The 15,844-nt window shown below is 38.3% G+C and overlaps 1 protein-coding gene across 4 annotated transcripts in view; it reads left to right on the forward strand.

The window, feature by feature from the left end:
• FCHSD2 (FCH and double SH3 domains 2) overlaps positions 1-15,844 on the forward strand; it is a 335,209-nt gene that overhangs the window by 96,389 nt on the left and 222,976 nt on the right. The window lies entirely within an intron of this gene.

Consider the following 15,844-nt stretch of genomic DNA (forward strand, 5'->3'; position numbering starts at 1 on the left):
TTTACCTGTCTTGTTTCTTGTCATTATTCTTAAGACATTGATACAGAAATCAGAACCAAATTTAATATTGTTGTGGGTATGAGACAGTTTCTTTCATGTTTTAATTTTTTCCTTAAAGTTTTACTATGTACTTCATATATACTGGGCATTCAACTGTGTTATTATTACTTTAAATATGTGCTAAGTTGCATTATCTTTTAAATAGTGATATCACATTAAAGGTTCTTAATGAGCTCAAACTCAAAAACCACTAAGTCTTTTTACATACCTTGCTGTTAAATCAGATGTTCACCATCCTACGCTGAACCCGTGGCAGGACTTTTACGCCTTTGAGATTCTGTTGTATTAGGTTTATTTCACTGTGTCAGTATGTTGAGAAGTTTTAGCATCTTGATTCTGTTATTTAAATATTTACTGTTCTTCTGAGCTCTTTGTCATGTGAGAATTTGATAGCAATGAGTTACTCGATCAACATCTTGCTATGTTTGTGTGGTCGTTATTGAATCCAAGTGAAATTGTTCTGGGAATTTTTCTTAGAGTTTATGGTAGATGCTCAGCAAATATTCATTCCCCACCCTTTCTCTTGAGGTGAACTATACATACATCCCTGTCTTACTGATTTTAGACTTGGTCATACGGCTTGCTTGGACTAGTAGAATGGAGATGGAATTGACTGTAAAGCCGTTTCTAAAATGAGGCTTTAAGAGGCATGGCAAGTTATTTCCAGCTTTTTTGTACTTCTGGCACTTACTGTAAGAAGAACTTGCCCCAGGTAACTACTTCAGATGGGGTCCCAGAATGAAAGATATGTGAAGGATAACTGAACTTGACCTGCAACCTGAAGCAGAGACGCTCTAGCCAACCTGCAGATTCATGAGCAGAAGTTAGCATTTATTGTTTTAATCTATTTGCATTTTTTGCGTTGTTACAGAGCATTGATTCAGCAATAGCTGGTCCATACACAGCTAACCAAGCCATTCTGTTTTGCAGGAATTATCTCTGAAATGCCTAGTACCTGTAAATAACAAGTTAAGCCAGTACTAGACTATCATGAACCTTGGCTTAAAGGAGATCAGAGGTAACTTTTGGGTCCCATATGTGTGTCGGTACATGGCATGAGCTGAGGGATCCTGCTGAAGAAAGGAACTACAATTGGCTAAACAGGATATACAGAAATATCCTGCTGTTCTAGCTATGCCTCAAATGCTTTGGGTCAGGTTTTTACTTTTTGCAGTTTGATATGCTACCGTTGCCAAGTTTTTCTATTACTTTCTGTTCTGTTTTCTTGTTCCTCCTGTTTTTTTTTTTTAACTTCCTGCCTTTTTAGAAATAACTCATGTTTTCACAGACAGTATGTACTACTTAAAGAAACAACATAGAATAAGACCATTAGAGTTCTAATTCTGGCTCCACCATTTGTTAACATAATCACTCTGCATAAATTACTTAAGCCATTTCCCCCTCTACATATTGGGGTTAATAAATAACTCACAGTTGTTGCTAAGCTTAAATGAGATAACAAAGTCATTAGCTCACCATCATTTGTATATACAGTCATTAGCAAATATTTACTGAGTAAATTCTGAGGGATACAGTGCTTTGCACATTATAAAAAAGTCAATACATTTTATAGCATTTTGATAGTCCTAGACCTAGAAAGTACTTGTTGGGGTCACATTGGTGCCAAATGAAAGGAAAAGAGTAGGGGTTTCTAATCCCATTTCTGGAAGAAAGAGCATAAATATTTGCTGTTAGAAATCATGGAACAGTTTTTAGATGTGTTTTATGGTATTTGATAGGTTAATACTTTATTTCAGGATTTCTTTTTGCATTATCCTTGGCAGTGGCTAAGTACTATCAATGACCAGTATTTTTTGTTCTATCTGGGGATGTGAATCCAAAACAAAGGATAGAATTGCTTGTGCTCTGTTCTTCTCTCAGTTAATTTTTTCAAAATATAATCCCAAGTACAAATCATGCTTTTGAGTATTATAGGGGATCATATTCTTTTCTTATAACCTTGAATAAGATGCAGTAAAAACAATGAAGCTGACCACTTTTCTACCCTATCATTTAGGTATGTAGCTTCTACCAGATATTTTGACATCCTGTTTCATAAGAATCTTTTTCTTTAATTAAAAAAAAAATGGTAGTTTTAACAATTCAAATAATATGGGTGGTACATGAAATAAAATTATTTGCCTTTTTTTTTTCAAATTTACCGTCATGTTTGGTGTAAATCTTTTCCTTTTATGTGTACTCATTTAATATGTAGTTTTTCCTTTATAAAAAAGTAGAATTCACATTTATTTTGCATCTTGTCTTTTATATTTAATAGTATTTTTTATCGTTGATAAAAATATCATTGATATTTTCTCAAAGTGAATACAGAAAAACCTTATTTTATTGACAGCATCATAGTTCATATTGTGGATATAAATTATTTAACATCCACATATTTTGATCTACATCCTATTGATTTAAGTTGTTTAAAGCAATACTGTGACTGAGCATGGTAGCTTACGATTGTAATCTCAAGACTTTGGGAGGCAGAGTTAGGAGGATCGTTTTTGGCCAGGAGTTCAAGACCAGCCTGGGCAACATGGTGAAATCCCTGTCTTAATCAATCAATCAATAAACAAACAAATATACATACTACAATAAACATACTTATTTATCTTGTTATACTTGTGCTTTGATTTTAGCAATTCTGAAAATGGCTTCCTTGTAAGCGAAGTCTATCTATATTTAAAATTTTAATAGATATTAGTAGGTAAAAACATTTTTAAAAACTTGATTACTAATAAAAATTTAAAATGCTACACCAATTTATATTTCTACCAATAATTTATAGTAATGTGGTGCATCCTATCTTACCAGGAGTGGATGCTGCCAGTCTTTAAATTTTTGCCATCCTGGGCCAAAAATGATATCTAATTTTGTTTCCTTTCTATGAAAATTGGTATTCAGACATATTCCAATGTTTGTAGCTATTTACAATGCATTTTTGCTGTATTGGCCATTCATATCTTTTTTATTATTAATTGTTTTCTTTTTAAAATCAGTTCATAAGGCTTTTCAAAAATTCTTACAGAGGCTGGGGATGGTGGCTCGCACCTGTAATCCCAGTGCTTTGGGAGGCCAAGGTGGGAGAATTGCTTGAGCACAGGAATTCGATTGCAGCCTGGGCAAGATGGCAAGACCCCTGTCTTTACAAAAAATTTAAAAATCAGCATGGCATCATGGTGTGTGTCTTTAGTCCCAGCTACTTCAGAGGCTGAGGCAACAGTATCCCTTGAGTCCAGTAATTCGAAGTGGCAGCGAGCTATGATCCTGCCACTGCACTTCAGCCTAGGTGACAAAGTGAGACCCTGTCTCTAAAAAAAAAAAAATTACTGAAATTATTGTAGAAATATAAGCAAGAGATGTTTTTTGCTTTCCTTCCATTCTTTTTTTTTTTTTTGAGACGGAGTCTTGCTCTGTCGCCCAGGCTGGAGTGCAGTGGCGCGATCTCGGCTCACTGCAACCTCCACCTCCTGGGTTCAAGTGATTCTCTTGCCTCAGCCTGTTGAGTAACTAGGATTACAGTCACGTGTCACCACACCCAGCTAATTTTTTGTATTTTTAGTAGAGATGAGGTTTCACCGTGTTAGTCAGGATGGTCTCGATCTCCTGACCTCATGATCCACCTGCGTCAGCCTCCCAAAGTGCTGGGATTACAGGCATGAGCCACCGTGCCCAGCCCCATCCTTAGTGTTAGATGATTTTTATATAACATGCTAGAATGTTAATTATTTTTGCATGTACTATGTGCACTGTTTTCTATATAATATTTACCCAGCATTTGCCTAATTTTAATGTTGTATCTAGCACATGTATGCTTAATCTGTTAAGGACAGAGTTTGAATTCTATTATTGTAGATTAATAGAATTAAGATTTATGAGTGACTTTTTTAAGGGACTGGGGTCTCCCTCTGTCACCCAGGCTGGAGTGCAATGGCATGATCATAGCTCGCTGCAGCCTCAAACTCCTGGGCACAAGTGATCTCACTTCAGCCTCCTGAGTAGCTAGGACTATGGGTGTGTGCCACCATGCCCATCTAATTTTTAAATTTTGTGTAGAGATAGAGGGTCTTACTGTGTTGCCCAGGCTGGTCTCGAACTCCTGGGCTCAAGCGATACTCCTACCTTGGCTTCCCAAAGCATTGGGATTACAGATATAAGACACCACACCCAGCCTCTGACTTTGGAAATATTCATGTTTTGTTAATTGAGGAATTCAGCATTAATAAGTGAGGCAATAATCATAGAATTTTACAGTTCAGTTTAAGAGTAAAATGTATCTATTAAAATGGTCTCTTTGTTTGATTTATACAAAGGTGACATATAGTAGCAGGCTTTGGATGTATCAGTGGTAACAAATTTGGAATCCGTTGTAAATATAGGAGCTCACTGGTAAATGTTCTGTGTTCATTTGGATAGGCTAATTGTTTAACCAGCAATTCCCAAATCACTGAGGCTTATAAAAAGAAATTTATTTCTCGCTCATCTAATAGTTTTTTTGCCAAAATTGGTGAATGGCCTTCCAAGGGATGATGATTCAATGATCCAGTCTCCTTTAATCTTGAGGTTCCTAGATCCTTTAGTCCAGGCTCCTTTGATCTTGAGGTTTCTAGATCCTTTAGGGCTTCAAGTCCTGGATGGATCCTGTACATCTAGCTAGCAGAGGGGAAGAAGAAAAAAAGATGGTACATGGGAGGTTATGGTGGATCGGAACTGAATGTAACACATATCACATCTCTTAATATTTCCTTGGCCAAAACTCAGTCCCATAGTCACATCTAATTTTAAAGGAGGCTGGAAAATTTCATCTATGTATATGCCTTGAAAAAGAGGAGAATGGGGATACCGGTAAAGCAAGCTATCTCTGACATACATTTAATTTAAAAGTACAGAAATGGGTTTTTGAATCTGAATATATTGTATCTATACTGTGTACATTGGGTCAATTTTTAAAGACAACAATAAAAGTTGTAAGTAATTTAACTGATTAATTCCTTTAATTACACAAATGGTTGGTGGATCTGCTTACCAAGATGGAAAAGAACAATTAAGCAAATAGAAAATTTAAATTATACTTTACTTGACAGGTTGCCCAGAAAAGTGGATAGGATGATAAATACTTGCTTATGGAAACTGATAATATTTATCTTCACTACTTGTCCAAGCCTTTTAGTGATTTAATCTGTGATGAAGAGAAGTAAAGATTCCTTCATGATAAAATCTCTCAACAGACTGGGCATAGAAAGAACATACCTCAGCAAAATAAAGGCTATGTATGACAGACACACAGCTAACATCATACTGAATGGGAAAAAGCTGAAAGCCTTTCCTTTAAGAAGTGGAATAAGACAAGGATGCCCACTTTCACCACTCCTATTCAGCATTGTGGCGGAAGTTCTAGCCAGAGCATCAGGCAAGAGAAAGAAATTCAAGGCATCTAAATAGGAGAAGAGAAAGTCAAATTGTCCTTCTTTGCAGATGACATGACCTCATATATAGAAAAACCTAAAGATTCCAACAAAAAACTCTTTGAACTGAAAAATGAATTCAATAGAATTGCAGGATACAAAATCACCATACAAAAATCAGTAGCATTTCTATACACCAATAATGATCTAGCAGCAAAAGAAATCAAGAAAGCCTCAAATTCATAATAGCTAGAAAAAAGTAAAATTCCTAGGAATAAATTTAACCAAGGAGATGAAAGACCTACAACAAAAAACCACAAAACACTGATGAAAAAAAGTAGAGAACACACAAAATGGAAAGGTATCTCATGCTTATGGATTGGAAGAATGAACATTGTTAACATGACCATTCTACCCAAAGCAATAGACAGATTCAGTGCAGTCTCTATCAAGATACTATTGACATTCTTCATAGAAATAGAAAAAACAATTCTAAAAATTGTGTGGAACCACAAAAGACCTCAGATAGCCAAAGCAGTCCTGAGCAAAAGGAACAAAGCTGGAATCATCACAGTACCTGACTTCAAAATATTCTACAAAGCTATTGTAACCAAAACAGCATGGTATTGATATAAATACAGACACATAGAATAGTGGGATGGATTAAGTAACCTAGAAATAAACTCATATATTTACTGCCAACTGATTTTTGACAAAGGTGCCAATAACTTATACTGGGGTAAGGATACCATCTTTAATAAATGCTACTGGGAAAGCTGAATATCCATATGCAGAAGAATGACCCCTATCTTTTACCAGATAGAAAAATAATCTCAGCCAGGTGCAGTGGCTCACATCTATAGTCCCAACACTGGGAGGCTGAGGTGGGTGGATCACCTGAGGTCAGGAGTTCAAGACCAGCCTGGCCAACATGGTGAAACCCCGTCTCTACTAAAAATACAAAAATTAGCCAGGTGTGGTGGTGGGCACCTGTAATCCCAGCTACTTGGGAGGCCAAGGCAGGAGAATCACTTGAACCCAGGAAGCAGAGGTTGCAGTGAGCTGAGATTGCGCCACTGCACTCCAGCCTGGGTGACGAGTGAGACTCTATCTTAAAAACATAAATAAGTAATAATAATCTCAAAATGGATACAACTTAAACCTAGGACCCAAAACTATAAAACTACTAACATAAAACGTAGAGGAAACACTCCAGGACATTGGCCTAGGCAAAAATTTTATGGCTAAAACCTCAAAAGCACGGAGAACAAACCAAAACACAGAATTGAAAAATGGGACTATATTAAACTAAAAAGTTTCTGCACGTCAAAGAAACACTCAACATAGTGAAGAGACAACCTGTAGAATGGGAGAAGGTATTTGCAAGTATTCGTTTAATAAAGGACTAATATCCAGAATATATAAGAAACTCAACTCAATAGCAAACAAACAAAAAAACTCCACAAATTATCCCATTAACAAGTTGGCAAAGGATCTGAATAGACATTTCTCAAAAGAAGATATACACATGGACAGTAGGTATATGAAAAAATGCTCAGCATCACTAATCATCAGGGAAATGAAAATCAAAACCACAATGAGATATCATCTTACCTAAGTCAGAATGGTGATTATTAAAAAGAACAACAACAACAAAAAACTGTTGGCAAGGATGCAGAGAAAAGGTAACTCTTATACATTGTTGGTAGGAATGTAAATTAATATAGTTACTATGGAAAACAGTATGGAAGTTTCTCAAAAAACTAAAAGTAGAACTACCGTATGATCCAGCAATCTCATTACTGGATATTTATCCAAAGAAAGGAAATCAGTATATCAAAGGGATGTCTGCACCCCCAAGTTTGTTGCAGCACTATTCATAGTAGCCAAGTTATGGAATCAACTTAAGTGTCCATCAACAGATGAATGGATAAAGAAAATATGGTTTATATACACAATGGAATACTATTTAGCCATAAAAAGAATGAAATGCTGTCATTTATAGCAACATGGATGGAAGTGGAGGTCATTATGTTAAGCAAAATAAGCCAGGCACAGAAAGACAAATATCCATGTTCTCACTCACTCATATGTGGGAGCTAAAAAAGTTGCTGTCATGGAGACTGAGAGTAGAATGATAATTACCAAAGAAGGGGGGAACAGTTTATGGGAAGGTCCAAGAGAAGATTGGTTAATGGGGCAATCTGAATAACTCGGTGGAGCCAAGATGGCCGAATAGGAACAGCTCTGGTGTACAGCTCCCAGCCCGAGCGACACAGAAGACGGATGATTTCTGCATTTCTGTTTGAGGTACCGATTTCATCTCACTAGGGAGTGCCAAACAGTGGGTGCAGGACACGCGGTGAAGCGCAGTGTGCGCGAGCCTAAGCAGGGCGAGGCATTGCCTCACTCGGGAAGCGCAAGGGGTCAGGGAGTTCCCTTTCCTAGTAAAAGAAAGGGGTAACAGATGGCACCTAGAAAATCGGGTCAGTCCCACCCTAATACCGCACTTTTCCAACCGGCCTGGAAAACGGCACACCAGGAGATTGTGTCCCGCACCTGCTTCGGAGGGTCCTGTGCCCACAGAGTCTCGCTGATTGCTAGCACAGCAGTCTGAGATCAAACTGCAAGGTGGCAGTGAGGCTGGGGGAGGGGCGCCTGCCATTGCCCAGGCTTGCTTAGGTAAACAAAGCAGCCAGGAAGCTCGAACTGGGTGGAGCCCACCACAGCTCAAGGAGGCCTGCTGCCTCTGTAGGCTACACCTCTGGGGGCAGGGCACAGACAAACAAAAATTCAGCAGGAACCTCTGCAGACTTAAGTGTCCCTGTCTGACTGGCAGCTTTGAAGAGAGTAGTGGTTCTCCCAGCATGCAGCTGGAGATCTGAGAATGGACAGACTGCCTCCTAAAGTGGGTCCCTGACTCCCGAGCAGCCTAACTGGGAGGCACCCCCCAGTAGGGACAGACTGACACCTCACTCGGCCGGGTACTCCTCTGAGATAAAACTTCCAGAGGAACTATCAGACAGCTGAATTTGTAGTCTCACCAAAATCTGCTGTTCTGCAGCCACCGCTGGTGACACCCAGCCAAACAGGATCTGGAGTGGACCTCTAGTAAACTCCAACAGACCTGCAGCTGAGGGTCCTGTCTGGTAGGAGGAAGACTAACAAACAGAAAGGACATCCACACCAAAAACCCATCTGTACATCACCATCATCAAAGACCAAAAGTAGATAAAACCACAAAGATGGAGAAAAAACAGAGCAGAAAAACTGGAAACTCTAAAAAGCAGAGCACCTCTCCTCCTCCAAAGGAACGCAGTTCCTCACCAGCAACGGAACAAAGCTGGACGGAGGATGACTTTGACGAGTTGAGAGAAGAAGGCTTCAGACGATCAAACTACTCCGAGCTATGGGAGGAAATTCAAAACAATAGCAAAGAAGTTAAAAACTTTGAAAAAAAGTTAGACGAATGGATAACTAGAATAACCAATGGAGAGAAGGGCTTAAAGGAGCTGACGGAGCTGAAAGCCAAGTATCAAGAACTACGCCAAGATTGCAGAAGCCTCGGTAGCAGATGCGATCAACTGGAAGAAAGGGTATCGCTGATGGAAGATGAAATGAATGAAATGAAGTGAGAAGGGAAGTTTAGAGAAAAAAGAATAAAAAGAAACGAACAAAGCCTCCAAGAAATTTGGGACTATGTGAAAAGACCAAACCTATGTCTGATTGGTGTACCTGAAAATGACGGGGAGAATAGAACCAAGTTGGAAAACACTGCAAGATATTCTCCAGGAGAACTTCCCCAATCTAGCAAGGCAGGCCAACATTCAGATTCAGGAAATACAGAGAACGCCACAAAGATACTCCTCGAGAAGAGCAACTCCAAGACACGTAATTGTCAGATTCACCAAAGTTGAAATGAAGGAAAAAATGTTAAGGGCAGCCAGAGAGAAAAGTCGGGTTACCCACAAAGGGAAGCCCATCAGACTAACAGCTGATCTCTCGGCAGAAACTCTACAAGCCAGAAGAGAGTGGGGGCCGATATTCAACATTCTTAAAGAAAAGACTTTTCAACCCAGAATTTCATATCCAGCCAAACTAAGCTTCATAAGTGAAAGAGAAATAAAATACTTCACAGACAAGCAAATGCTGAGTGATTTTGTCACCACCAGGCCTGCCCTAAAAGAGCTCCTGAAGGAAGCACTAAACATGGAAAGGAACAACCAGTACCAGCCACTGCAAAAACATGCCAAATTGTAAAGACCATCGATGCTAGGAAGAAACTGCATCAACTAACAAGCAAAATAACCAACTAACATCATAATGACAGGATCAGATTCACAAATAACAATATTAACGTTAAATGTAAATGGGCTAAATGCTCCAATTAAAAGACACAGACTGGCAAACTGGATAAGGAGTCAGGACCCATCAGTGTGCTGTATTCAGGAAACCCATCTCACATGCAGAGACACACATAGACTCAAAATAAAGGGATGGAGGAAGATCTATCAAGCAACTGGAAAACAAAAAAAGGCAGGGGTTGCAATCCTAGTCTCTGATAAAATAGACTTTAAACCAACAAAGATCAAAAGAGACAAAGAAGGCCATTACATAATAGTAAAGGGATCAATTCAACAAGAAGAGCTAACTATCCTAAATATATATGCACCCAACACAGGAGCACCCAGATTCATAAAGCAAGTCCTGAGTGACCTACAAAGGGACTTAAACTCCCATACAATAATAATGGGAGATTTTAACACCCCACTGTCAACATTAGACAGATCAACGAGACAGAAAGTTAACAAGGATATCCAGGAATTGAACTGAGCTCTGCACAAAGTAGACCTAATAGACATCTACAGAATTCTCCACCCCAAATCAACAGAATATACATTTTTTTCAGCACCACACCACACCTATTCCAAAATTGACCACATAGTTGGAAGTAAAGCTCTCCTCAGCAAATGTAAAAGAACAGAAATTATAACAAACTGTCTCTCAGACCACAGTGCAATCAAACTGGAACTCAGGATTAAAAAACTCACTCAAAACCGCTCAACTACATGGAAACTGAACAACCTGCTCCTGAATGACTATTGGGTACATAATGAAATGAAGGCAGAAATAAAGATGTTCTTTGAAACCAATGAGAACAAAGACACAACATACCAGAATCTCTGGGACACATCCAGAGCAGTGTGTAGAGGGAAATTTATAGCACTAAATGCCCACAAGAGAAAGCAGGAAAGATCCAAAATGAACACCCTAACATCACAATTAAAGGAACTAGAAAAGCAAGAGCAAACACATTCAAAAGCTAGCAGAAGGCTAGAAATAACTAAAATCAGAGCAGAACTGAAGGAAATAGAGACACAAAAAACCCTTCAAAAAATTAATGAATCCAGGAGCTGGTTTTTTGAAAAGATCAACAAAATTGATAGACTGCTAGCAAGACTAATAAAGAAGAAAAGAGAGAAGAATCAAATAGATGCAATAAAAAATGAAAAAGGGGATATCACCACCGATCCCACAGAAATACAATCTACCATCAGAGAATACTACAAACACCTCTATGCAAATAAACTAGAAAATCTAGAAGAAATGGATAAATTCCTTGACAAATACACCCTCCCAAGACTAAACCAGGAAGAAGTTGAATCTCTGAATAGACCAATAACAGGCTCTGAAATTGTGGCAATAATCAATAGCTTACCCACTAAAACGAGTCTAGGACCTGATGGATTCACAGCCGAATTCTACCAGCGGTACAAGGAGGAACTGGTACCATTCCTTCTGAAACTATTCCAATTGATAGAAAAAGAGGGAATCCTCCCTAACACATTTTATGAAGCCAGCATCGTCCTGATACCAAAGCTTGGCAGAGACATAACCAAAAAAGAGAATTTCAGACCAATATCCTTGATGAACATTGATGCAAAAATCCTCAATAAAATACTGGCAAACTGAATGCAGCAGCACATCAAAAAGCTTATCCACCATGATCAAGTGGGCTTCATCCCTGGGATGCAAGGCTGGTTCAACATACACAAATCAATAAATGTAATCCAGCATATAAACAGAACCAAAGACAAAAACCACATGATTATCTCAACAGATGCAGAAAAGGCCTTTGACAAAATTCAACAACCCTTCATGCTAAAAACTCTCAATAAATTAGGTATTGATGGGACGTATCTCAAAATAATAAGAGCTATCTATGACAAACCCACAGCCAATATCATACTGAATGGGCAACAACTGGAAGCATTCCCTTTGAAAACTGGCACAAGACAGGGATGCCCTCTCTCACCACTCCTATTCAACATAGTGCTGGAAGTTCTGGCCAGAGCAATCAGGCAGGAGAAGGAAATAAAGGGTATTCAATTAGGAAAAGAGGAAGTCAAATTGTCCCTGTTTGCAGATGACATGATTGTATATCTAGAAAACCCCATTGTCTCAGCCCAAAATCTCCTTAAGCTGATTAGCAACTTCAGCAAAGTCTCAGGATACAAAATCAATATACAAAAATCACAAGCATTCTTGTACACCAATCACAGACAGAGAGCCAAATCATGAGTGAACTCCCATTCACAATTGCTTCAAAGAGAATAAAATACCTAGGAATCCAACTTACAAGGGATGTGAAGGACCTCCTCAAGGAGAACTACAAACCACTGCTCAATGAAATAAAAGAGGATACAAACAAATGGAAGAACATTCCATGCTCATGGGTTGGAAGAATCAATATCGTGAAAATGTCCATACTGCGCAAGGTAATTTATAGATTCAATGCCATCCCAATCAAGCTACCAATGACTTTCTTCACAGAATTGGAAAAAACTACTTTCAAGTTCATATGGAACCAAAAAAGAGCCCGCGTCGCCAAGTCAATCCTAAGCCAAAAGAACAAAGCTGGAGGCATCACGCTACCTGACTTCAAACTATACTACAAGGCTACAGTAACCAAAACAGCATGGTACTGGTACCACAACAGAGGCACAGATCAATGGAACAGAACAGAGCCCTCAGAAATGATGCCGCATATCTGCAACTATCTGATCTTTGACAAACCTGACAAAAACAAGCAATGGGGAAAGGATTCCCTATTTAAGAAATGGTGCTGGGAAAACTGGCTAGCCATATGTAGAAAGATGAAACTGGATCTCTTCCTTACACCTTATACAAAAATTATTTCAAGATGGATTAAAGACTTAAATGTTTGACCTAAAACCATTAAAATCCTACAAGAAAACCTAGGCAATACCGTTCAGGACATAGGCGTGGGCAAGGACTTCATGTCTAAAACACCAAAAGCAATGGCAACAAAAGCCAAAATTGACAAATGGGATCTAATGAAACTAAAGAGCTTCTGCACAGCAAAAGAAACTACCATCAGAGTAAACAGGCAACCTACAGAATGGGAGAAAATTTTTGCAACCTACTCATCTGACAAAGGGCTAATATCTAGAATCTACAATGAACTCAAACAAATTTACAAGAAAAAAACAACCCCATCAAAAAGTGGGCGAAGGACATGAACAGACACTTCTCAAAAGAAGACATTTATGCAGCCGAAAAACACATGAAAAAATGCTCATCATCACTGGCCATCAGAGAAATGCAAATCAAAACCACAGTGAGATACCATCTCACACCAGTTAGAATGGCCATCATTAAAAAGTCAGGAAACAACAGGTGCTGGAGAGGATGTGGAGAAACAGGAGCACTTTTACACTGTTGGTGGGACTGTAAACTAGTTCAACCATTGTGGAAGTCAGTGTGGCGATTCCTCAGGGATCTAGAACTAGAAATACCATTTGACCCAGCCATCCCATTACTGGGTATATACCCAAAGGACTATAAATCATGCTGCTATAAAGACACATGCACACGTATGTTTATTGCGGCATTATTCACAATAGCAAAAAGTTGGAACCAACCCAAATGTCCAACAACGATAGACTGGATTAAGAAAATGTGGCACATATACACCATGGAATACTATGCAGCCATAAAAAATGATGAGTTCATGTCCTTTGTAGGGACATGGATGAAACTGGAAAACGTCATTCTCAGTAAACTATCGCAAGGACAAAAAACCAAACACTGCATGTTCTCACTCGTAGGTGGGAATTGAACAATGAGAACTCATGGACACAGGAAGGGGAACATCACACTCTGGGGACTGTTGTGGGGTTGGGGGAGAGGGGAGGGACAGCATTAGGAGATATACCTAATGCTAAATGACGAGTTAATGGGTGCAGCAAAACAGCATGGCACATGGATACATATGTAACAAACCTGCACATTGTGCACATGTACCCTAAAACCTAAGTATAATAAAAAATAAAAAAATAAAAAAAAAGATTGGTTAATGAGCACAAATATACAGGTAAATAGAAGGAATACGTTTCAGTACTTTATAGCACAGTCGGATTACTGACAACAACAATATATCTTCCAAAATAATTAGAGTACATGATTTGAAATATTTCCAACTTGAAGAAATGATAAATGTTTGAGATGATAAATATCCTAAATACCTTGATTTGATCATTACATATTGAATATGTGTATCAAAATATCATGTGTACCCCTTAAATATGTACAATTAATATGTAAAAATAAAAAATTGTAAAACCAAAAGTTTGTTCATTTCTTTATATATCTTATTGACAAGGGCAGGGATCACCAACAGAATGGACTTGATATTGATAAGAAGATAGATCTGCTCAACAAGGAGACTTGGAAAGGAGGATGGAATAAACTGTATGGTGTTTGAGAAATATACACCGGACACATACAAATGTGTATCTGTGTGTATGTGTTTACACATTTCACATGTATTGTAATAGTGCCCTTAATGAAAACACTCTGCCTCTGGCAAAAAACAAAAAACAAAACACCCCTCTTCTTGTTTTTCCACATGACTGCGAAACAATTACAGCTTCTAGTAGGAGGGCTTCTCCTGCTCCTGGGAAAAGAGCTGGGTTGGCTGGCATTTGCATAATCGTCTTTAGGGCCATTGTGGGCGGGTTTGGGCTGCTGACACAGAGCTGCAGACTGGCCACCTGTCCAAAACAATTGAACTCAGCCTTTGTGTAACATTATCTGGTTATCCACAGTGTTATTTCTGAGTAATGGATAATTTGGTTAAAATAATATGAAACTATTATTTAGGAAACATTGTGTTCAATGTAAGTCCTCCGTTTTTCTGGGAGAAAAATTTTCTTATTTTTCCACTGGCACAAGTATGTATTTCCATATAGTCTTTGGTATAGTTTTATAACTGCTTTTGTGATATTATCCTCATGAATATTAATTAGGGATATGAAAATTTAAAAAGAAACTTCAAAATGATTTGTATTCATTCTTCTATAAATTATAAATTAATTCTTGTCTAACTTTTTCTAGCAGTCTGTTTTACTTATGTGGAATAATTAAACACTTAAAGTCATCAAAAAAGAAGAGACACATCTAAGATCTTGATATAAGAACAAGTCCTGCATCATTCGTTATCCTTGATAATGAATCCAGTGACTCGCCTGTGAATTTAGAAAGTTTTTGTCCTAATAATGCATATATTGCTGTGTTGAGTAATTTTATTAATCAGCTACATTTAACCTATGATGAATATATACTTATACATTTTTAAAATTCACCTGTGACAGACTTACATGTGACATATTAATATTTCTTTTTTTTTTTTGGAGACAGAGTCTTGCTTTGTTGCCCAGGCTGGAATTCATTGGCATTTCTCGGCTCACTGCCACCTCCATCTCCCGGGTTCAAGCGATTCTCTCACCTCTGCCTCTGGAGTAGCTAGGACTACAGGCACGCCCCACCGTGCCCAGCTAATTTTCGTATTTTTAGTAGAATTTTGTCTAGGCTAGTCTCGAACTCCTGACCTCAAGTGATCCACCCATCTCTGCCTCCCAAAGTGCTGGGCTTACAGGTGTGAGCCACCGTGCCCTGCAGAAAGTTAGGTTCTGTTATGGAGGTAGGTTTACGAGGAATCCTAAAGGAATTGCTTACTCCCAGTGAGACAGTCTTGAACTAGACTCTTAGGAATAGATAGGATTTGGAGTACACAGATATTACAGTTTGAAAGTGGTTGCAGATAAAAATAAACAGTGATTCTGCAATTATTATGGAGACTTAAGTAATATTAGAAAGAAGTAAGGAGATACACTTGGAATATACTAAGTTGATACAGCTTGATAGAAGATTATGAATACTAGGCTGGGGGTCATTACAGAAGTCAAGCCAAAAAAATGTACTGGAAAAAGAACACTGAAGTGTGAGGCATGTCATAATTTATATAGATATTGGCCTTATTACTTGGTGAGGGATCTTTTTTTCAACTT

Source organism: Nomascus leucogenys, chromosome 15 (assembly GCF_006542625.1).
Source record: "Nomascus leucogenys isolate Asia chromosome 15, Asia_NLE_v1, whole genome shotgun sequence".
Classification (NCBI taxonomy): Eukaryota; Metazoa; Chordata; class Mammalia; order Primates; family Hylobatidae; genus Nomascus; species Nomascus leucogenys.